The following is a 25,908-nucleotide window of genomic DNA, read 5'->3' as shown; positions in this document are numbered from 1 at the left end:
TGAATTTTATGTTTATTTGTTTAAGGATTTCATTCAATGATTCACAGTATTCCCATCTCTGTGCTCAGTTATCACTTCTGGCATTCTTGGGGAACTATTTATGAAGCTACACATAAAATCAGCTCTGCTCTAAGCAAGTCAAGTGTTATAATTGCTATACTATTTTCCCAGCACCAAGAATATTTTTGAGTTTCATATTCTACTTCATTCTAACAATATTTGCTGAACATTTACTTTGTATCTGATAAACAAGGACTATGATTTTGAATGCAGTACAAAGAGAAAAAGAGAAAAGAATTACAGAAGGTAATCATGGGGACAATAGAAAGATAAGATATAAATATTGGAGAACTAAAATAATAAAAGAGATGGATTAGAGCATTAGTGAACAAATAATATTGAATATTTTAAAGGATTAATCAGAGTTATAAATCTAGAGATTTAGGAAAAACAGTGCATCTCAAATATGCTGAATTTCATAAAATTCCAAACTAAATGAATTATATTAAAATTGCTGAAAGTCAAAAATAAAGAGAAAACATTTTAAGATGCTAGAAAACAAATCAAAGGAGTAAGCTTGATGTTTAATTTTCTATGCATCAATGAAGAACTATTAACAGTGGACCAGAACCCTAAAGTATATAAGAAAGTCACAATCTAAGTCTATAGTCAGTAAGACATCTTTTAAAAATGTGATACACTTATGAAATTTATATGCTTAATATTGTTCATTGGTAACATACTCTCATTTATGTTATTTAAAGAGAAGTAAATTTTTCTATTCTTAATATGAAACTTAAGACAGACTGAAGTGAACTAATATTTCTAAAAGGTAAATAAATTCAAAAGGTAAATAAATTAAATTTAACTTTGACAATGACTTGTATTATTGGGAGAAAGCTAAAGTCTTGGCTAATTTTAGACTTTGATAAATTAATCATATTTGGCCAAATATCTAGTCACTGAAAGGAAGAGAAAAAACTCTTATAATGGAGAATAAAACTCTTGGCCTTCAATATCTTCAATATGTTAATCATGTTCTCAGCCCATCTATTTCCCTGGCCTAATTCACAACAGCTTTATTAAAAATTGAAGTGTGACTTGAAAAAAGAATAAAAAACTCACATAAATTCCAAACTAGTACAGAAAAAAATAGAAGACAAAATTATTAGTTCAACTGAAAATAAAAGGCCAGAAATAAGAGAAAAATGCCAGTAGAGAAACATTGTATACATAGCAGTTGTAAAATATTGGCAAGAGAGAGCCAGGAAGATAACTCAAAGATCCAGAGCAAATACTATGCATATAGGAGTTCCAGACACATTTCCCATCAGTGCATGATTCCTGGAGCACTACTGGGTATAACTCCAAAACTAATGCATAAATAATTAAATAAAATAATTGTCTTGATAAATGACTATATTTATGAAGGAAAGAAAGGTAAGTGGATGTCTCTGTAGATATCTTATACTTGAGGTTCAGGTTTGTTAAAATAGTAAAATTTGCATTCGACACAGCCCCTTTATAGTGTATTTTTCATTCCACATCTTCAAGTCATATTCCCCTTGAAGCAAGCCATCTGACCCATTCCCCATATGTTTAGGCAGAGTCACTTAATTTATCACTTTATTTCAGTATTTCTGAATGCTATTTACCCTGCAAGACTGCATTTTCAGACTGCCTTGACCCAGTAAAGAATTTTCAGTTGTGTTGGCCACTCTCTTCTACTGGATCCCCAGGTAGAACAGCTGCAAAACTTAATCTAGCTTTTGATAATAAATTAATTCATCTTATTTGTATGCAAGTCAGGTGGAGTAGCCCAAAATCTAAAGGAAAATAAATGCTGGTCTTCTTAAATAGAGTGAATATAAAGCAGTCTAATCCCTAAAAGGCTCCAAGAGATTGAAGTTGCTCAAGTCTCACTTCGGGGCCCTACAAGGGTAAAGCCACAAAATCAGGAAATGATTTGACCAGCCTATCAATCAACTACAGCAAATCTCACTCATTAGCCAGATTAGCCCAAGAAATTTATTTTAGGACAGTGAAAGGAACAGGTCTAAAATTAGCACCTCTGCTCCAACTCAATCTTGTTGAGCCTCTATTTAGTCATGTGTGGGTCCGGATGGGTTAAAAAAAATGATCATATTAAAACCTGGTCTTCAAATTTTAACATGCATATTCACTCAGAAATCTTGTCAAAACAAACTGTAGGCCTTCACATAAATTTTCTGATATAAGAGTTCTCAGGTAAAGCCCCAAAATATTTATTTCAAGTAATACTGCTGCTGCTGGCTTACAGATCATTCTGGGAACATTAATCTAAATAGCCTTTTTTTGGGCTTTATTATTACACTCTACAGTTGCATAAAACTTACATTTAAAAAATACTTTAGTTAAAGAGCATGTATCACATAGTTGGCATAGTTCATCATAGTACATTTTTTTTAGATAAGTGAAAGCAAAATTATTTTTAAAATAAAATAAATTAAAAAGAATAAGAAAGAGAAGAGGGAGGCCGGGAAGGTGGCGCTAGAGGTAAGGTGTCTGCCTTGCAAGCGCTAGCATAGGATGAACCGCAGTTCGATCCCCCGGTGTCCCATATGGTCCCCCCAAGCCAGGAGAGATTTCTGAGCGCATAGCCAGGATTAACCCCTGAGCGTCAAACGGGTTTGGCCAAAAACAAAACAAACACACACACAAAAAAAAAAAAAAAAAAAAAAAACAAGAAAGAGAAGAGGGAGAAAAAGTGCAATGACAAGCAAATTTGTATAAATTATATATCCAGTGAAGTCATTAAGTCATTGTCAGATGGTTTAGTAAATTCTCTTGTTGCTAGCTGACCATTCAGTTGCTTGATTTGTCTCAGAACATTAAAAGACTTCAGCTATACACACATTGACATCTAAATTGGTCTAGGAGTTCCAAGCACAATTTCTAATACTGATGTTTTGTGGGGCATAGATCAGATGCCAGGTCTTCCAGAAGTATGAGAAGGCAGGAGGGAGGGTGTCTGCACTCACTCCAGAAAAGCCCTAGTTATATCAGCTCAAATACAGCATACCTGTAATTTTGGTCAGACTCTTAGAGTCATGAAGGAGTTGTGAACCACAGCCTTAGGCAAAACAGTGATTGTGATTGTGGGTGATAAATTCAGCAACCATGGCTTCAGCAGATGCAGGGACGTGGCCCTGCATCTACTGAGATGGCCAGCTTTCAGCTGTATTACGTGGTACACATGGCTTTTTATATTTTAGTTTAAAACTATTTTGAGAACAGAGTGAATCTGGAGCTATGACTGTCTATGCACCCGATCACTGGCTGGTGCACAGATGGCAACTGCATTTATAAAACTTACATTTTTCTAAGGTTTTGGTGCCACAATTAGCTGTGCCCTAGACTTATTCTTGGCTCTGTATTCAAAGATCACCCTTAGTGAGCTCAAGGGATTATCTGGCATGCCAGGGCTCAAACTGGGTTTGGATTCCTGCAAAACAAACATCTTACTCTTTCTCCAATAGCAGAAATGTCTATTTGAATATTATATTTAAAAATGACTTTTTATTAACCACCATATGATTAAGGCTTACTTTTGCATTCTATACAATAATAATTTCTAATTATTCTTATAATTATATATTACCTGTAATAAGTAACAAAGAACTCTGTCACCCTACTAGTTTCTGTTTACAAGTAAGCATAATGTGTAAGGTCATTTCTTCAAGCATACAGCAAAAGTGGCCATTTATGACTTGAGCAGTAGAAGGAATTGTTTAAGTTCAAAAATGTACTTGCTTGACCAGTTCCTTATTTCCAGAATGAATTCATTTCTTTGGATGGAGACTGAAGTTCTATTAAAATGCAAATGTCCCAGAGTATAGGGTTTTTATAAAAGTAAAACCTTAGCAGTCAATTACCTCTTACTGCTAGTGATTTTATCAAATTATTTTTCAGACCCTACTTTTGATAGAAAAAAATAGAGGAATAGTCACAGTTCACTAGGGATGTGGTGGCCTCACCATAGCAAGGAAGGTAATACTGGTTAGAAAGATTTCATAATAAATAATGTTCACCCATATCACCATGTTACCAGTTGGTGTTCCACCAGCATCTCTGTGCTTTACCCAGTGTGCAAAGTCTTGTCCACTGATTTTTAAGTTCAAGGTTGTAGAAATCAAATGAATAAAACTCCCTGGATTCAGATTTATCTAAAAATAGATTGTGTTCTCTAAACACCATACTGTGGTGACAACACTGTATGGTTCTTCTAATTCAATCTTTTAGTAAAAATTTCTAGGCCACTGCAGTCTATTGTCTTCTGTAAACAAAGATCAAAATCCAGGACCCTATTATTCTGTGATACAAAAAGGAATTCAACTTTCCCAAATATGGACCTTTGCTATAAATAAGAGTAAGCAGCATAAAATTTAGAAGGTGTGTTATCTCAAGTGCTTCTTATAAGCTTATTTGTTGTTATTTTCTATAACTGGAAAGAATCAGAATATTTTCAAACTCCTAGGGTTTGTAATTTTAAGCTATTATAGTCACTTGAACCCAAATACATTCTTTGTTAAAAGGATGGTAAGTATTTGCAAAAAAAAAATAAACCTTTAAAATTATAGACTATTCCAGAGACCTAGTAAATGGAGTCCTAAAAGTCAAGCAGACACTTTTCCTAGTCTCTGAAAAGAAATTGTAAATAAAATAAGGTCTTGTGTTCAAAGTAATACAAGACCAAGATATCTAACAGCAATTCATAAAAAAAAAGTGTCAAGTGTGAATAAGGCAGAGTATGCATAAACCAGACAACCAAGAACATAAATTTCTATTAAAGACATTCATACATTGCCAGAGGCACCTAGGAGCTGCCACCTCGGAAGTGCCTCTCCATAGGAAGCTCAGAGACTGAGGTGACTTGGTCTCACTCGAGCAGGATGGAGCCAGAGGAGTGCAGCTCCACTTTGTTTCGTGGCCACTCACTTCTTCATGCGAGTGAATTTCACCACAAAATGCAGGAGAAAAAAATTACACAGCAAACGTAACAATGGGAAAACAACACAAGCCAACATTAGATATTGAAAATGAAGATGGCATTTCTGATGACCCAAAAAATGTCAACGACTAAATTAGCCTCTCAGATAAGGAGCTTAGAGTAGAAATATGGAGGATGCTCTTAGAAATCAAATAAACTATAGATTGAACTGAACAGACCACAAAAACAGACATCAGAAAACTCCAGTCTGGAGGCCGGCGAGGTAGCGCTAGAGGTAAGGTGTCTGCCTTGCAAGCGCTAGTCAAGGAAGGGCCGTGGTTCTATCCCCCGGTATCTCATATGGTCCCCCCACGCCAGGGGCAATTTCTGAGCACCTAGCCAGGAGTAACCCCTGAGCATCGAATGGGTATGGCCCAAAAAACCAAAAAAAAAAAAAAAAAGAAAGAAAAAGAAAAAAAAAAGAAAACTCCAGACTGAAATAAAAACCCTAATAGAAAACCTCTCCAATAGAGTAACAGAAGCTGAGGACAATCTCAGTGAGCTAGACAATGAGATACAAAACAACTCCATACAGCAGAAGAGACTGGAAAAGAACCTTAAAGCAAATGATCAGACAGTGGGAAAAATACTCAAGGAATGTCAGCAGATGAAAATTGAAATCTTTGATAAATCCAACAGAATCAACATAAGACTCTTTGGAGTCCCAGAGACCCAGGAAAAAAATCCCCAGGAAGTATCAACAGTTAAGGACATCATTACTGAGAAACTCCTAGAGATAAAGATGGCAATGCAACCAAACTCTACATGCTCAGAGTACCAGCTAAAAGAGACCTAAAGAAAAGCATCCCAAGACACATCCTAATCACAATAACAAATCCCATAGATAGGGATGCAATACTGAAAGCAGCAAGATCAAAAAGGGAAATTACATTCAAAGGAGCATCCTTAAATATACAGCAGACCTATCACAAGAAACCTTCAAGGCCAGAAGGCAGTGGTGGGATATAGTACCAAAACTCAATGAAATGAATGCTTCACCTAGAATACTACACCCAGCCGGACTCACTTTCAGGTTTGAAGTAAGTATACATGGCTTCACAGATAAACAGCAGCTCAGAAACTTTACAGACACAATACCAGCCTTAAAGAAAAAACTTAAAAGTCTACTTTAAGACAAGAAAGACCAACAGATGCAACAAACTTCGACACTAAATTTCATAACAATTATCTCTCAATGTCAATGGTCTAAATGCACTAGTTAAGAGTCACAGAGTGGCAAAATGAATTAAAAAGCCAAATCCAACATCTTTCTGCCTACAAGAAACACATCTGAACAGTCAGAATAAACATAGACTCAAAATTAAAGGCTGGAGGAAAATTATCCAAGCAAACAATTCCCTTAAAAAGCTGGAGTGGACATAATAATATCAGATGATGCAAACTTCAGACTCAGAAAAGTTTTAAGGAACAATGATGGTCATTTTGTACTAATCAACAGAAAGAAATCACACTTCTAAACACTTATGCTCCTACTGAGGGACAACCAACATATTTAATATAATTGTGGACAAGTCTATAATAAAGACAACAGAAATACAGTAATAGTTGGAGACCACAACACTGCCCTGTCACCCCTTGATTGCTCAACCAGGCTGAACCCAAGAAGAGTATAAAAGCTCTGCAAAGAGAAATGAAAGAAAGTGGACTGGTAGATTTACACTGGGCACTCTATTTCAAGAATGCTGGATACACATTCTTCTCCAATGCACATGGTTCATTCTCCAGGATAGACCACATACTGCCCATAAAACATCTCTCCATAAAGTCAAGAGGATATAAATGATAAAAACTACCTTCTTAGGTCACAAAGCACTGAAATTAGAAGTTAACCATAAATGAATACAGAAGAAAAATTTAACACCTGAAAATTAAAAAGATCACTACTTAATAACCAGTGGATCAGAGATAAATTAAAAAAGGAAATCAAAACATTCCTGGAAACAAATGACGTTGAAGACACAAATTATTAGAATTTTTGGGACACAGCAAAAGCTGTACTAAGAGGAAAATTTATAGCTTTTCAAATACACATCAGAAAAGAAGAAGGAGCCTATATAAAAAGCTATTGACCCAGCTTTTAAAATTAAATAAAAGGAACCAAAAATAAGTAGGCAGAAGGAAATAAAATATACCAGAAATCAATAAAAACAATCTGAAAGATCAATAAAACAAAAGCTGGCTCTTTGAAAAAATAAACAAGATTGATAAACCACTAGGAAAACTCACAAATAAAAGGAGAGATTTAATAAACTGGACTAGAAATGAAAACAGAGATCACGACAGATACTGCAGAGATTCAAAGGGTAATCAGAGACTACTTTGAGAAACTCTATGCCACTAAGCATGAGAACCTGGAAGAAATGGATAAATTCTTGGACTCTTATAATCTTCCACTGTTAAACCTGGATTATTTAGCATATATAAACAGACCCATCACTCCTGATGAAATTAAAACTGTAATCTAAAGTCTCCCCAAAAACAAAAACCCAGGCTCAGATGGATTCACTAACGAATTCTTTCAAATCTTTCAAGAGGAATTACTGCCAATCCTTTTCAGTCTCTTTCATTATATTGAAAAATCTGGGACACTCCCAAATAGTTTTTATGAAGCTAACATTACCTTGATACAAAAACCAGACATAGATCCTACAATAAAAGAAAATTATAGACCAATATCCCTAATGAACTTAGATGCAAAGATTCTCAACAAAATTGTGGTAAATAGGGGAGCTGGAGAGATAGCATGAAGGTAGTGTGTTGCCTTGCATGCCAAGGATGGTTGTTCAAATCCCGGCATCCCATATGGTCCCCTGAGTCAGCCAGGAGCGATTTCTGAGCATAGAGCCCGGAGTAACCCCTATGACTGCCTGATTTAACCTCCTCCCCCCAAAAAAAAAATTCTGGCAAGTAGGATATGATGCCTCATCAAGAAAGTCAGGCACCACGACCAAGTAGGACTCATTTCAAGAATGCAAGGATTGTTTAACATCTATAAATCAACTAACATAATCCACCATATCAACAGAAAGAAAAAGAAAAACCACATGATTATTTCAGTAGATGCAGGAAAGCTTTTGACAAGGTCCAACATTCCTCATAAAATTATCATCAAGATAGGAATGAAAGGAACTTTTCTCAATATAGTCAAGGCAATCTACCACAAGTCAATGGCAAATATTATTCTGAGTGGACATAAAATTGAGTACAAGACATGGCAGCCCTCTCTCACCCACCACTCTTGTTCAACATAGTGTTGGATGTTCTTGCTATAGCGATTAGGCAAGAAAAAGACATCAAGGGCATCAAGATAGGGCAGGAAAAATCAAGCTTTCACTGTTTGCTGCCAGGGGCCCTTGTAACAAGCAGAGAACTTTCCCAAAAGCAGGTCCTTGTGAAAAGCAGAGAACTTTGCCAAAAGCAAGGAGCCCTGAGAAGTAAGTGTAACCATTTAAGGCTTGAATAGATAAACTGATGGGAATACATTAAGCTGAGAATTTTCTGCACTTCAAAGGAAATAGTGCCTACTATGCAAAACTCACACACAGAATGGAAGAAGCTATTCACCCAATACCCATCAGATAAGGGTTAATATCAAATATAAACAAGGTATTGACAGAAATTAACAAACTTAACCTCATCAAAAAATGGTGAGAAGAAATAAACAATTTCCAAAGAAGAAATACAAATGGCCAAAAGGCGCATGAAAAAAATGCTCCACATCACTAATCTTCAGGGAGATGCGAATCAAAACTACAATGAGGCACCATCTCACATCACAGAGACTAGCACACATCACAAAGAACAAGAACAATTGGTGCTGGAAAGGATGTGGAAAGAAAGGAATTCTCTTTCTCGGTTGGTGTAATCCAGCTTTTATGAAAAACAATACAGAAATTTCTCCAAAAACTGGAAATTGAGCTCCCAAATGATCCAGCTATACCACTCCTGGGATATACCCTAGGAACACAAAAATACAATTCAAAAAATACCTTCCTCACACCCAGATTTATTGCAGCGCTATTTACAATAGCCATTCTCTGGAAACTACCAAACTGTGGTACATATACAGAATGGAATATTATGCAGCCGTCAGGAAAGATGAAGTCATGAAATTTTCCTAGACATGGATGTATATGGAATCTATTATGCTGAGTAAAATAAGTCAGAGGGAGAGAGATAGACACAGAATTGTCTCACTCATCTATAGGTTTTAAGAAAAATAAAATACAATTTTGTAATAATTGTCAGAGACAATAAAGATGAGGGCTGGAAGGTCCAGCTCACAATATGAAGCTCACCACAAAGAGTGGTGAGTGCAGTTAGAGAAATAACTAGACTGACAATTATCAAAACAATGTGAATGAATGAGGGAAGTAGAACACCTGTCTCAAATTCAGGCTGAGGGGTGGGGAGAAGGGAGATTTGGGACATTGGTGATGGGAATGTTGCACTGGTGAAGGTGGGTATTCTTTATATGACTGAAACCTGACTACAATCATGTTTGTATCAAGGTGTTTAAATAAATATGTAAAAAATAATTAAAAAATAAATAAAAAGACAATCATAAAGCTACCCCAGGATAACATAGATATAATCCCTTCATGACTTAGTGTCTACTTAACATGTAATTAAAGAAAATTATACTTACAAGAAAACAAAATGAGAAGACATTTAATTAGATTTTCAGTTTATCTGGGATAGAATCCCTGCTGCTTTCTAACTGCTCTAAAATTAGATGCCTGTGACATAATCCTTTTGGGTTGTTGAGATGAAGAGTTTTTTTTTTTTCTGCAAACAACCATTTTGCCTTATACACATTTAACCACTGTGACATGTAACTTAAAAAAATGCCAATTTGCCTGCAACTTTGCATAGCCTATGCAAAAGGTTCACCAGGACTTAACTCACTGTTCTACCTCTTAGAGACTTTGAGCAGTATACCTGGTTATTTCTCTTCAGCTGAAAAGACATATCAATAGAATGTGGACTACTAGTAACTAGTTGTACTATAGCAAGAATTGAAAGATGAAAGGAAATACTTGTAAAAGCAGTTAAAACAGTATAGTGCGTTGGCTCCTTTAAGAAATTAAACTATTTCAAAAGTAGTCATTCATTTAAAAAAACCTCTCCTGTTAAAATTGCCAGCACACAAATAGATAAATCGAAATGGAAAATGTCCAAAGAATGATTGGCCATACCCCAGAGACAGAGCAGCTACTGTCCAACGCCCCACAGAACTCAACCTGAGATCTCTTTAGAGTTTATGGAGCACTACCTTCTAAAATGTGTGTGAGAGAATTGTGTGTTTTCTAATGAAACCATTTCCCTTGTTCAGCTTGAAGAAAATGTTTTCTCTCAAGGCACCTCTATACTGTTAAACTGGAAGCCATTTATTCACACTAAATCTATTTTAATCCATTATCTATACTGCTTTATGCCTTTTCCTCTATGCCCTACAGCCATGTTTATTTTTAATTTTAAGTATGACTACTAACTACTTGCAGTTTGGGGCTCTAGGTGTCAATATAAATTCTTTATTGCTACAACTCTAAGAACCTTTTAACCGGGCCCGGAGAGATAGTACAGTGGCGTTTGCCTTGCAAGCAGCCGATCCAGGACCAAAGGTGGTTGGTTCAAATCCCGATGTCCCATATGGTCCCCCGTGCCTGCCAGGAGCTATTTCTGAGCAGACAGCCATGAGTAACCCCTGAACACCGCCGGGTGTGGCCCAAAAACCAAAAACAAAAAACAAAAACAAAAACAAACAAAAACAAAAACCTTTTAACCACAAGAATTTTTATTATGGACATAACTAACAATGTTCAAGTTTTCCTTTAAAAATAAACATGTACATATCTGGGTGCCTTAGAGATAGAAGTGGATAAGATGCTTGCCTTACCTGACCAACTAGGGTTTGATCTCCAGTATGGTTCCCTTGCCAGATATAAACCTTTAATATAGTCTGTATGGCCCCCAAGTAAAGACAAAATAAAACTAAAAATGATTAACAGCTAGACTGATAGGATAGTTAATAGTCTGATAGGATGAATTTTATGATTGTTATAAATACTCAGTTTGAGATGGCAAGCTAATACCAGGCAATGCTCATGGTTATTACTTACTCTGCACTCAGGAATAACTACTGCTGATGTTTGAAGAATCATGTGATATGCTGAGGCTAGAATCTGGGTCAGTTTCATGCAAGGTAAGCACTCAATCCTCTTTACTGTTGTACCAGCCCTGCAATACTCCCTATTTTATATGACAAATATCCTAGTCCTGAGTAAGGAGTAGGTATGGTAGGACTGAAACTAGTGGGTGATAATAACTATGTGTAGGCATTTTTAAGTGAATAAAAGGTAATAAAATTTACATTGTGAAATAAGAGAATGTAAAGCCTGATCGCATATTATCCAATTGCCACCAATAAGCTATGTGGCTAAAATGATGGTTCAAGTAAGACCACCTGCTTTGCATTTCTTGCGATTTTTCTTCAGTCCCAACACCAACTCTAGAGGGTCTGCATGGTGGTCATCAATCTCTATTTTCAGAAAATGAGACTCCATGAAATTAGTTTTTTCAAGGCTATAATGTGGTTAAGGTTTGAGAAGAAAGATGCTCTGTCAGATTCACCACTTATGGTCCCCTTTACAAGGCCAGGGGTCACTCCTAAACAGAGACAAAAGACTAGTTTTACCTGAACATTGTCAGGTAAAACCTAGTTCCCTTCCCAATAATATAAATTTAAAAATTCTCTATGAGAATAATTGTATATATTTATTTTTAATTTTAGATTTTTTTTGAATTCTATCATTTGGGGGGGGTACACTCGGCAGTGCTCAGGGGTTACTCCTGGCTCTATGCTCAGAAATTAATCCTGGCAGGCTCAGGGGACCATGTAGGATGCCTGCATTCAAACCACTGTCCTTCTGAATGCGAGGCAAAAGCACTACCTCCATGCTATTTCTTCGGCCCCTCTATAATTTATTTAAGCACTGTGATTACAGAAATATTTAAAGCCGGAAAGTTACACTGGTGAAGGATAGTGTACATTCAGTGACAAATAAATAAAAATTAGGATGACACTTTAAGTAAAATTATAATATTTTATTTCAAATTGCATTCCAATACAAAAGTTTCACTTTTGGCCTGACTTATGTTTAGGAAGTACCTTTGAGGCCAATGGTCTTACATTGTTGTAGTAGACATCTATATGATACAAACCTCTAATTGAAATACAAACTGTCCCTTAAAGTCTGCACTAGAGAGAAAGTTTTTCTCTCTACTTTTGAGTATGAAAAAAAGGTATGCTTACTGGTAATCACTACAGCAAGCCTTGGTATTCCAGAGTGATTGGTGATTAATCATTGCCCTTGAGTAAAAAGACCTAGCCTAAGCTTTTAGTTCTGAAAATGGGGGTACTATTAAACTTGGTAGATTTTGTAATGATGACTATGCGAAATTATTTTAGCACCTGGTATGGAAACTGGCACAGAAAGATTACTCCATAACCCTAGAATATACAGCCAGTCGTAAATAGATGTAGGATATTTATCACCCCTAATTCTTGCCCTCAACCCTTCACTGTACAGCTGTTCTAGTGTCAACTATTTGTCCTGAAACTTCATCTTAACTTAGGAGACTTAGGACATTTTGGATGGTAATGTTGCACTGGTGAAGGGGAGTGTTCTTTACATGACTGAAACCCAACTACAATCATGTTTGTAATCAAGATGTTTAAATAAAGATTTTTTAAAAAAAAATCCATCAAGAATAAGAAAATTAAAATGAAAAGACTAGCTCTATTAAACTTTATTCATGACACTCATTCACTATACACTTACTGATAATAAGCAAATGTAGGAAATCTATAGGTGTATAATTTATTTTATATAGTGTATATTTATATATTATTATAAGATACTTATCATTGGCATATATCTGTGTCTATATGTGGCTGTATTAACATTCACATATGACAGATAACATTGCATAATTTTGTGGAACAGGGATGTGTTTATAATAATGAATGCCTGAAAATTTAAATGTTGTAATGACACATCAATAAGTGATACTTTTAATTTTGAAATATTTAATTAATCATTTAAATTTTAAATAATTATTTTAATTAAAATATTAAAAAAATTAAAACTATTCCAAGATACAGGAATTTTAAGCAGTCTTAGGCCTCAAAGAAATTTTCCTTTCTGTAAACTTACATTAAAATGACTGAGTTTTCTTTTTGGATTTAATTGTCTCTTTATTATTTCTTCAGGCTGAACTTGGTTGCAAGATCACACTGTCCTGTCGAATCAGCTCAATTTTTTTATTTAAAGACTTTATATCCTTTCCACTGATGTGAGTTTAAGTGAGAACATTTCAGACTTTATAAGTTGGAGATGTCCTCAGGGCCTCTGGGCTCTAGATCATTGCTGACCCCTACACCAACTCACCCTTTTAGCTTTTATGAGAATGTTAATGATCAGTCTTTGACATTGTCTACTTTTTTGTAAGTCTCCTGAGTCAGTACCAGCAGCAGCTCAATCGTTAAAATTCAGGCTCCATATAGTTCACCTACTGGTATAGGTAATGCCATTAACCTCACCTGAAATCATACCTTTTAGCAAAGGCAGAGAAAACTTCAGGGACAGTTAGCCACATTCCTCCAGGGCAGCTCCCATATCATCTCATGAAGTTTACAGTGAAACCAAAGACCATATCAAGGCCACAGGACATATTTTTATTAAAATTGTCTACTAAGCTACATATAATCACTATAAACCTGAAATAGCAAAAGCGTAAATGTTTTACAGAAAAGATTATCTACTCGGAATAATTGAACTACTCAAGCTTCTCCATTTTCCTTAATGTTTCAGCTCTTGAGCACACAATTTTTGTGGTTGCATGTGTAAAGGAAAATATAACAAAATATAACAACATAGTAATTATGAAACTGCTATTTATTATTAAAGTGTGTTCTAATATGCTTTTATTTATTACTTTGTAAAATGAAATTATGTTGCTTATGTTTCAATACTCTTGACAACCCACTTTCAATTCAGTAATATTCCTTTTCATGAATTACATATAGATATATATAGAGAGAGATTTCCAGTGCAATTTTGTTAACATATATACCCTTTAAGATAAGCATGACTTTTTAAAAATATTTTTATTATTGGGGGATAGCTAGTTAGTGGAACACATGCCTCTGTGATTTGACCTATGGTGTCACAAAAAATTACATATATGGCAATACACAAGAAAAAATTTTCACTCAGCATTGTATTTTAATGATATTTATCCTGATCTAATTGATTCCTTCTCATTGACAGAAATTTTAGGCAAGTTAGTATGGGAGAAGTAAAGCCTACCTATTCTACTGCACAGTTTTATAAGAAGCTACGGACTTCAAGTTATAGTCAATATATAGCAGTGACTTTGCCAAGAAGTAATCAGGTAATATTTATAAAATTTTAGTATTAATTACAAATTATAAAATTCAAAAATCAGGGGCTGGAGAGATAGCATGGAAATAAGGCATTTGCCTTGCATGCAGAAGGACAGTGGTTCGAATCCCAGCATACCATATGGTCCCCCAAGCCTACTAGGAGCTATTTCTGAGCATAGAGCCAGGAATAACCCCTGAGTGCTGCCAGGTGTGACCCCAAAAAAGAACAAAAACAAAAAAAATTATTAAAGAAAAGAAATTCAAAAATTAGTTGGAAATACAATTAACTTGAAATTAACTTGAAATAGTTAAAAACATAATGGATTTCTTTTTATTCTAGTATTGTCCTTTTGAAGGGCAGAAACTTTTAAATTTGATGTAATTCCATTTGTTTATTTTTGCTTCTGTTTGCTTGGTCAATGGCATTGAGTCATTAATATGCATGCAGCTCTTATTCACAATTACCAAGTTTTGGAAACAAACCAGGTATTTAAGATTAAAAATTGTGGTAAAAATTGTGTTGATTGGGGCCGGAGAGATAGCATGGGAGTGAGGTGTTTGCCTTTTATGCAGAAGGTCGGTGGTTCAAATTCTAGCATCCCATATGTTCTCCTGAGCACCTGCCAGGAACAATTTCTGAGCGTAGAGCCAGGAGTAACCCCTGAGCACTGCCGCTGTGACCCAAAAATTAACAACAACAAAATTGTGTTGATTAAAAATTGATTAAAATTCTATTTTGTGAATTCTAATTTGTGAAAGTGCCACAAAATGGAATACTACTCAGGTATAAGAAAAAATAAAATAATGCAGCTTTCTGCAACATGAAACTAGAGGGTACTATGCTAAGTGAAGTTATTCACAATGTGAGGGACAAATGCAGAATGATTTCTCTCCTATGTGAGATACATATAAACCTACAAAGGCACTAACAAATGACTAAAGAAAAAGGAAGCTGAGGATTGAAGTATTGATGTAGAATAAGGAGGTGTTCCTGGGTCTTGGTAGAGAAAAGCTGATGATCAACTAATGGGTGCAGTGTTATAACATTGCCATAAAACCCTATTCTTAACAATTTTATAAAATGTAATGGAATAAGGTACTGTAAAAGTACAGCAGGCAGGAGTGAGTAAGAAATGGCTGCATGTGGGGGTTTCCAGGCAGAGTGCTTATTGCTCTACCTGCAGAGTCTCCACCCGGCTGTGCTTCTTCTGAGGAAACTGAGGACCTAAAGGGAGCCCATCCTACTCTTCTCTGTCTTTCCTGAACTCTGGAAGCTCTCCTCAGAGCCCTGGGAAGCAAACCCCAAAGAAACTACATTCGGAAGCTACCCAGCGAGCCAGTGAATGAGAAAGAAATGGCTGGATGTGGGGGTTTCCAGGCATAGTGCTGATTGCTCTACCTGCAGAGTCTCCACCCGGCTGTGCTTCTTCTGAGGAAACAGAGGACCTGAAGGGAGCTCTGTCCTGTCTTTTCTGAATTCTTGAAGCTCTCCTCAGAATCCTGGGAAGCGAACCCAAAAATACAGCATTCTGAAGCTGCCCAGCGAGTGAGTGAAAACTACGCCTGTCCAGTGGGACCCGACTGTGAAAAACTGTGAGTGTTGCCTGTGTGTGTCTCTCTACTATCCTGTTGCGTGAACCTCTTCAGAGTGGGCTGAAAAGAGGCTCCAGAAGGCACTTAGCTCCACTTCGCTACGCAGCCATGCGCTCTTTCTAAAAAAAATAACACCATCACAAGAAGAAAAAAAAAACACACTAAGAACTGTGTTGGATCACAGAAGAAAGAGCTTCTCTCCAGACTGTCTTCTCTGCTGCATGCTCGGGCCTAAGATTTGATCCTGTGTGAGGCTTCATCCACGGAGGACTCCCCTACCTTGGAGGCAAGCCAGCCCATTCAGAAAGGGTGGAGCCAGAGAAGTGTGCTGCCTGCATCATATAACCAATGAATACCACACAACACGTAGAAAAACCCACAATACAAGTGTGGAAATGGGGAAACAACGCAGGCCAGCATCAGACATAGAGAATGAAGATGACAATTCTGATGACCAGTTAATGACCAACCAACTAATCAACCTCTCAGATAAGGACTTTAGAGTAGCAATATGGAAGATGCTCAAAGACCTCAAAAAAAAACATGGATAGAGTGGAACAGAACACTAATAATAATCAAGAAAATATGAATACAGAAATCACAAAACTCCAAACTGAAATAACATGTCAACTAACAGGCCTGAAAAAATCAGTAAACAAAGTGAATGACAAAATGGATAAGCTCTGGGACAGGGTATCAGAAGCTGAGAATAGACTTGGTGCTGTGGAAGATGAGGTACATAACAATTCCATACAGCAGGAGAAATTGGAAAAAAAAACTTAAAGCAAATGAATAGACAATGGAAAAATTAGTCAAAGAATGGGAACAGATGAAAATAGAAGTCTATGATAAGATCAACAGAAACAAGTTAAGAATCATTGGAGTCCCAGAGACCCAGGAAGAAAATTCCCAGGAAGAATCAATGGTCAAGAACATAATTAAAGAGAAACTTCCAGAGCTAAAGAATATATGTGATCAAATCCTGCATGCTCGAAGAGTACCAACCAAAAGAGACCCCAGAAAAACCACCCCAAGACACATCCTAGTCACAATGACAAATCCCACAGATAGAGACAGAATTCTGAAAACAGCAAGATCAAAAGGGGAAATTACATTCAAGCAAGCATCCTTGAGATTTACAGCAGACCTGTCACCAGAAACACTCAATGCCAGAAAGCAGTGGTGGGATATTGTAAAAAGACTGAATGAAATGAATGCTTCACCTAGAATACTGTACCCAGCAAAACTTACTTTCCGGTTTGACGGAAGAATACATGGTTTCACAGACAAAAAACAGCTCAGAAAATTTATAGACTCAAAACCAGTCTTAAGAGAAAAACTGAAGACCTAATTTAAAACAAGACTAACCAAAAGACACACCAAATTTCGATATAAAGATGGCATTAAATCCCAGGACAATTCTTTCTCTCAACGTCAATGGACTAAATGCACCAGTCAAGAGACACAGAGTGGCTAAATGGATCAAAAAACTCAATCCAACCTTCTGCTGCCTACAAGAAACGCACCTGAATAGTCAGAACAAATATAGACTCAAAATAAAAGGCTGGAGAAAAATTATCCAAGCAAACAACACCCATAAAAAAGCTGGAGTGGCCATACTATTATCAGATAATGCAAACTTTATACTCAGGACGGTTGTAAGGGACAAAGATGGACATTTTATATTAATCAAGGGGTATGTAGAGCAGGAAGAAATAACTCTCCTAAACATATATGCACCAAATGAGGGGCCAGCAAAATATTTAAAACAACTGTTGACAAATCTGAAAAACAATATCAATAACAACACAATAATTGTGGGGGATCTCAACACTGCTTTGTCAACACTGGATAAGTCAACCAGACTGAAACCCAACAAGAATATACTAGACCTGAGAAGAGAAATGGAAGAAAGAGGCCTAGTGGATATATATAGGACACTCCATCCCCAGAAACCTGGATACACATTCTTCTCCAATGTACATGGGACATTCTCCAGGATAGACTACATGCTGGCACATAAAACATACCTCCATAAGATCAAAAGGATAGAAATTTTGCAGACTACCTTCGCTGACCACAAGGCTCTGAAATTATTTGTGAATTCCAAAGGGACTCAGAAGAAAAACTTTAACACCTGGAAGTTAAACAACCTCATACTCAATAACCAGTGGGTCCGAGATGAAATCAAGGAGGAAATCAAAAGGTTCCTGGAAACAAATGACAATAAAGACACAAACTATCAGAACTTATGAAACACAGCAAAAGCAGTACTGAGAGGAAAATTTATAGCTTTGCAAGCACACATCAGGAAGGAAGAAGGAGCTTACCTGAGTAGCTTAATGACACAGCTAATAGAACTAGAAAGTACCCAACAAAAGAACCCAAAAATAGGAAGACAGAAGGAAATAACAAAGCTGAGAGCAGAAATCAACGAAGTGGAAACCCAAAAAACAGTCCGAAAAATCAACGAAAGCAGAAGTTGGTTCTTTGAAAAAATAAACAAGATTGATAGACCACTGGCAAACCTAACAAAGAAAGAGAGAGAAACTTGATAACTCCGTATTAGGAAATGAAAAAGGAGAGATCACTACTGATATGACAGAGATTCAAAGGGTAATCAGAAACAACTTTGAAAAACTCTATGCCACTAAAAATGAGAACATGGAAGAAATGGATAAATTCTTGGACTCTTATAATCTTCCACGGTTGAAAGAAGAGGATGTAGCATATCTAAACAACCCCATCACTATTGATGAAATAAAAATGGTAATCAAAAGTCTGCCCAAAAACAAAAGCCCAGGCCCAGATGGATTCACTAATAAATTCTATCAACCTTTCCAAGAGGAACTACTACCAATCCTGGCAAGACTCTTTCATGAAATTGAACAAGTGGAAACACTCCCAAATAGCTTTTATGAAGCCAACATCACCCTGATACCTAAAGCAGACAGAGATGCTACGAAAAAAGAAAATTACAGACCAATATCGCTGATGAATGCAGATGCAAAGATCCTCAACAAAATCCTGGCAAATAGGATTTCAATACCTCATTAAGAAGATCATCCTCTATGATCAAGTAGGTTTCATCCCAGGAATGCAAGGATGGTTTAACATCCGTAAGTCTATCAACATAATACACAACATCAATAACAGAAAAAATAAAAACCACATGATCATATCAATAGATGCAGAGAAAGCATTTGATAAGGTCCAACACCCATTCTTGATCAAAACTCTCAGCAAGATGGAATGGAAGGAACCTTTCTCAATATAGTTAAGGCCATCTACCATAAGCCAGTGGCAAATATTATCCTCAGTGGAGAAAAACTAAAAGCCTTCCCTCTAAATTCTGGCACAAGACAAGGCTGTCCTCTCTCACCACTCCTATTCAACATAGCACTGGAAGTACTTGCTATAGCGATTAGGCAAGAAAAAGATATCAAGGGAATCTAGAGAGGAAAGGAAGAAGTCAAGCTCTCACCTGTTTGCAGATGACATGATACTCTACTTAGAAAACCCCTAAAGACTCTACCAAAAGCTTCTAGAAACAATAGACTCATATAGCAAGGTGGCAGGCTACAAAATTAACACACAAAAATCAATGGCCATTTCTATACACCAATAGTAATAAGGAAAAAATGGACATTAAGAAAACAACCCCATTCACAATAGTGCCACACAAACTCAAATATCTTGGAATCAACTTGACTAAAAATGTGAAGGACCTATACAAAGAAAACTATAAAACTCTGCTCCAAGAAATAAGAGAGGACACACGGAAATGGAAACACATACCCTGCTCATGGATTGGCAGGATTACCATCATCAAAATGGCAATATTCCCCAAGGCATTATACAGATTCAACGCTATCCCTCTAAAGTTACCCATGACATTCTTCAAAGAAGTGGATCAGGCACTTTTGAAATTTGTTTGGAACAATAAACACCCTAGAATAGCTAAAGCGATCATTGGGAAAAAGAATATGGGAGGAATTACTTTCCCCAACTTTAAACTTTACTACAAAGCAATAGTTATCAAAACAGCATGGTATTGGAATAAGGACAGACCCTCAGATCAGTGGAATAGGCTTGAATACTCAGACTATGTTCCCCAGACATACAATCACCTAATTTTTGATAAAGGAGCAAGAAATCCTAAATGGAGCAAAGAAAGCCTCTTCAACAAGTGGTGTTGGCACAACTGGCTTAGCCACTTGCAAAAATTAACTTAGACCCCCAGCTAACATCATGTACAAAGGTAAAATCCAAATGGATTAAAGACCTCGATATCAGAACCAAACCATAAGATATATAGAACAACACATAGGCAAACTCTCCAGGACATTGAGACTACAGGCATCTTCAAGGAGGAAAACTGCATCTCCACGCAAGTGAAAACAGAAATTAACAGATGGGAATATATTAAGTTGAGAATCTTCTGCACCTCAAAGAAAAATAGTGCCCAGGATACAAGAGCCACCCACTGAGTGGGAGAAACTATTCACCCAATACCCATCAGATAAGTGGCTAATCTCTAAAATATACAAGGCACTGACAGAAATTTACAAGAAAAAAAACATCTAATCCCATCAAAAAATGGGGAGAAAGAATGAACAGACACTTTGAAAGAAGAAATACAAATGGCCAAAAGACACATGAAGAAATGCTCCACATCACTAATCATCAGGGAGATGCAAATCAAAACAACAATGAGATACACCTCACACCAACAGAGAATGGCACACAATCACAAATAATGAGAACAAACAGTGCTGGGCGGGATGTGGAGAGAAAGGGACCTTATCACTGCTGGTGGAATGCCATCTAGTTCAACCTTTATGGAAAGCAATATGGAGATTCCTCGAAAAACTGGAAATCGAGCTCCCATACGATCCAGCTATACCACTCCTAGGAATATACCCTAAGACACAAAAATACAATACAAAAATCCCTTCCTTACACCTATATTCATTGCAGCACTATTTACCATAGCAAGACTCTGCAAACAACCAGATGCCCTTCAACAGACCGAATGGCTAAAGAAACTGTGGTACATATACACAATGCAATATTATGCAGCTGTCAGGAGAGATAAAGTCATGAATATTTTCCTATACATGGATGTACATGGAATCTATTATGCTGAGTGAAATAAGCCAGAGAGAGAGAGAAAAACGCAGAATGGTCTCACTCATCTATGGGTTTTAAGAAAAATGAAAGACATTCTTGCAATAATAAATTTCAGACACAAAGAGAAAAGAGCTGGAAGTTCCCAGCTCACCTCAGGAAGCTCACCACAAAGAGTGATGAGTTTAGTTAGAGAAATAACTACATTTTGAACTGTCCTAATATTGAGAATATATGAGGGAAATGCAGAGCCTGTTTAGAGTACAGGCAGGGGATGGGTGGGGAGGAGGAGATTTGGGACATGGGTGATGGGAATGTTGCAGTGGTGATGGGTGGTGTTCCTTTTATGACTGAAACCCAAACACAATCATGTATGTAATCAAGGTGTTTAAATAAAAAATATTGTTAAAAATAAAAAAAAAGAGTGTTTCCACCTCTCTGTTCCATCCACCATAACAATCAGATTTTAAGAACTGCCTCACTTAGGTCAGGTCTAATAAAGTCTGCAAAAAAAAAAAAAAAAAAAAAGAAATAATTACAGCAGGCAAAGTGTTTGCTTCACAAGTGGTTGACTCATTTTAATTCCCAGCTCTTTACATAGTCCCCCAATTCTGTCATGAGTAATCTCTGAGTGCAAAACTAATAAAAAGCCTGTAGCACCACTAGGTGTGACCCCAAAAAACAAAAAACAAACATAAAAATCCTGAATATACAAGAAAGGGAATAAAAACAGATATCTGTTTTTTTTTTTTTTATTTGGTGTGAAATTTTTAATTTGGTGAAATTAGTTCAGATCTGGAAAAAGCACCACGAGTTAAGTAAGTCTTGTAAAGAGATAAGAAAGATAGTATGGGTATATGCCATGTACTTAGTCAATTCAGTTCCATCTCAGCACTCCATTACTGAAGGCAGCTTTCTGTCCTATAGTGCCAGTGGGACTTCAATGAATCTACTTCAGGGACAGTGGGTTGCATGGGTGGCGAAATATGAAATAGTGAAATGACATACAGAGTATGTGGGGTCAACATATCTTCTGGCAGGAGTGCGACAAATTTAATCTTTAAGCAAGACGTCTTATAAGGGGTAAAGATTGTTTACCAATCACAAAGCAAAGTTTTAACAGTAAATAATACTTAATCTATGGGTGTGAACCATAAGGATTCTGAGAAGAATCACACTCAGGGCAGCTTTTAACAACTAACTTCAAATGCAAAATAATGGATTATTAAGAAGTGGAAAAATCTAAGAACGTGGTCTTCACTGAGGTGAGCACTATTGTTTTAGAGGTCAAGGAAGGAGGCAAATCCCCTACGGTGATTTCCCATTTCCTGACAAGGGTCAATAGCCCAGAATATGCATTCTGGCTATGCTCTTTATTACCAGACATTGTGAGGCTGCAAGGACATATTTTAAAAAGAGAAAAAAAACATTGTTTTTATTTTAGTGCTAAATATTATTCAGAAAAGAGGTTCTCTTAGTCATCTTTGGTGATGGAATTTCTGAAAAGAATTTGATTGAGGCCATATTTTGGCCTGAGGTTTTACAAAAAAAGAGATAGCTAAATAATGACAAAAAATGTAACACCAAGCATGGATTTATCTCTTTGGGAATTTTCAACTATCACGCAGGGGAAGAAGCATCCACAGCAGGCCTTTAAAGGAAGCTCGTGGGGGTTATTTCAGTTCTCCACACCAGGGAAATTCCAGGATACATCTGGTGTGTCTCCTGAGTTACCCTAAAATGGAGATGTTTTTCCATGGCATGGCACTCCATATTATCTCCTGATCCCCAAGAGGTGTAATTCCTGATTAAAGAGCCAGAAATAAGCCCTGAAGACCGTGGATATTTCTCAGGAAACATGATAAATATCAAAAAGTCTTCTTAGAAAAGATAATGGTGAGGCTAGAGCAATAACACATCATGGAGGGCATTTGCCTTGAATACAGCCAACCTAGGTTTAATAACTGGAATCTATATGGTCCCACGTACATGCCACTAAAAGTAATTGCTGAGAGCAAAGCAAGGAGTATCCCTGTAACCTGCTGGTTGTGGCCAAAACCAAAAAAAAATGAAAAGAAATAAAAAGAAAAGATAGCGGTCAAGACAAGCAATGAAGGGAGGGAAGATTAAATACTAAAAATACTTTACAAGGTGTTATGAATTAGGAACACAATTAGAGCAAGGTTGCATGTTTCTAAATTATAGTAGTAAGTATGTATAGAGTATATAGGCTAGAATTGAAGAGTAGAATGTAGCACAGAATGGAAGAAAGAACGAAGTAGAGTGATTGCAAAGAATTATAAGTTGAGCCTTAGAGCTATGGCTGTCTGTCTGTAACATTAAGAATGACCTCAACCTCTCCCATATCAGCACATTTGAAGATATGTATTTAAGCCAGGACTTACACTGCTCACCCCCTTTTCCCAATTTTTAGTTTTTATTACCAGCTGCACACCCTTAAAAACAGATTTATCAACTAAGTTATTTGCTTGCCTTTCCTGTGAAACTATGAAGGTCATTGACATATTTATCTTTTCCTCCAGAATATAACATAAAGCCTGTTTTGTAGATGCTTAAGCTTTATAGATATAGTTAATATTATAAATACTTGTATTATTAATATCTGAGTTAATAAGTAATAAATAAAATAGTTGCATATATAATTTAATATATTTTGAATATTTGTGTGTAAACATTGCCATGTTGGACTTTTAAAAGACATTACTTTGTATCTCCTCACTTTTAGAGAATTTTCCAAGACAGTGGTAAGGGAAATATAACTGGTAGAACATAAAAGACCTGTTAATTAATACATGAAATTAGTGATGTCAATTATAAAAGATAAATCAAAGTTCTATTTGTTCAGCCACTGTGCAAAACACAACACCTGTTAATCTGCAGAGAAGAAAAGCTATGATCACTTTGATTTAACTGTGGCATTTCAATCTGGTTATTTTTTTAATAGTTTGATTTTTTAAAATAGAAACAAAACAGGTCACCCAGAACCCCGTGAACCGGCAGGTAACCTCAATGTCCAACAACAGATGAGTGGATCATTAAGATGTGGTATCTATACACAATGGAATACTACATGGCAGTTATAATGATACAATCACTTTGCAGCAACATGGATGGACCTAGAAAATATTATGTTAAATGAAGTAAGCCAGAGGACGAAAGATAAACACAAGATAATAGCACTATTCTGAAGTACCCAGAATTTACACCATATACACAGCCAATACTCCATGATCAAATAACAGGATTTAACAGGGTAGAAACCCAAAATATGGTAATAATCAACACATACAGGGAAGTAGTGACAAAAACAAATGGAGGAGAAACAACACAAAGCCTGAATACACAATATATCATAAAGAAACCAGCAACTGCAAAAGGAGCAGCGTAGAGAGAACAGGTATGTAATCATCCTTTTTCCACAAAGGACCATAATAATTTCTTTGGGATCTTATACAAGATCACATGTAATGACTATGATGGGAAATTACTGAATCCAATGGAACCATTTCAAAATGCCTCAACCCTACTATATTTAAAATAACCTCTCAGTTTTTCTGTCCAAAGGGGTTCTTTGATACGAAGGATAGACAACCCAATGTGGCACTTCAGCGCCCAGTCACAGGAGATACCATACCCAGCTCGCATTAGGAAAATGTCTTGATAAAACTCTTTAATATACCCTTTATCTCTAGGTTATGCCTGCAATAGGACCTGAAGCATGGGACCAGCCAGACTACCGAAGTAGCAACTGTGACCAATAGACTTATACTACAGTGCCTACTCATCGAACACATTTAAACAAACTAACATTCCTCTGATGTCTCCTCCTCTCTTCTCACTACTTCTTTTTTTCTTCTTTTCTCTCTTCTTTTCTCCATCTTCTTCATTCTACCTTTCCCTCCTCATTATCATCAACTCAATCCATGCCAAATAAAAACTACACAGTTGCTTCCTCTATAGGAAAGGGAAACCTGATATATTAGGAGCTGCGGACCACTACTGCTAAGAATAAACACCTATATAGATAGACCTCACTAACACAATGTTTAATACTCGAGATGTTAAACCTTATATATCCAATACTCAATCTATTAGTTTCTCTACCTTACAAGTACTACATTTACCTTCTTTCAGTAACCAGTTTATTTCTGCACTCCCCACCTCTTCTCATTAATATATACCTAAGCTAACCCTCTATAAATTTACAGGTGGGCAAGAGCACAAAGAGATAGGAATCCTCCTTGAAACCCCAAACCTAAATTATAAACAACTCATATCTATAGCCTATATAGCCCCTCCCATATTACTATCCCTTCCCCCCCTTTAGAAATCCGACTATCCCTTCACCCCCCCGATTTCCCACCTCATTAAAACTCTTCACCTCAGATCTTAAACCATTAAGCATCGAGACCAACCTCCTACCCCAACAAGCCAGTACCTAGCACCAAGTGAAGAAACACCCACTCAAACCCACACCTCGTTCTTGGCAAGAAAATTCAACCAACACCCTCTGTTGACTCATACTATGTGGCCCTCCTCATCACCTCTCTCTAGCATGGACCGTGGCCTGATACCAGACTTGGGGCCAAAAGAATCCCTACTGCAAGAACTCCACCCTAAGACCTCCCTGCAGCAAATCTTCTCTAAATCTCAAGAAGCCCGG

This window comes from Suncus etruscus, chromosome 2 (genome assembly GCF_024139225.1).
Source record: "Suncus etruscus isolate mSunEtr1 chromosome 2, mSunEtr1.pri.cur, whole genome shotgun sequence".
Classification (NCBI taxonomy): Eukaryota; Metazoa; Chordata; class Mammalia; order Eulipotyphla; family Soricidae; genus Suncus; species Suncus etruscus.
The sequence above is the reverse complement of the archived record's forward strand: the minus strand, read 5'-3'. Positions refer to the sequence as shown.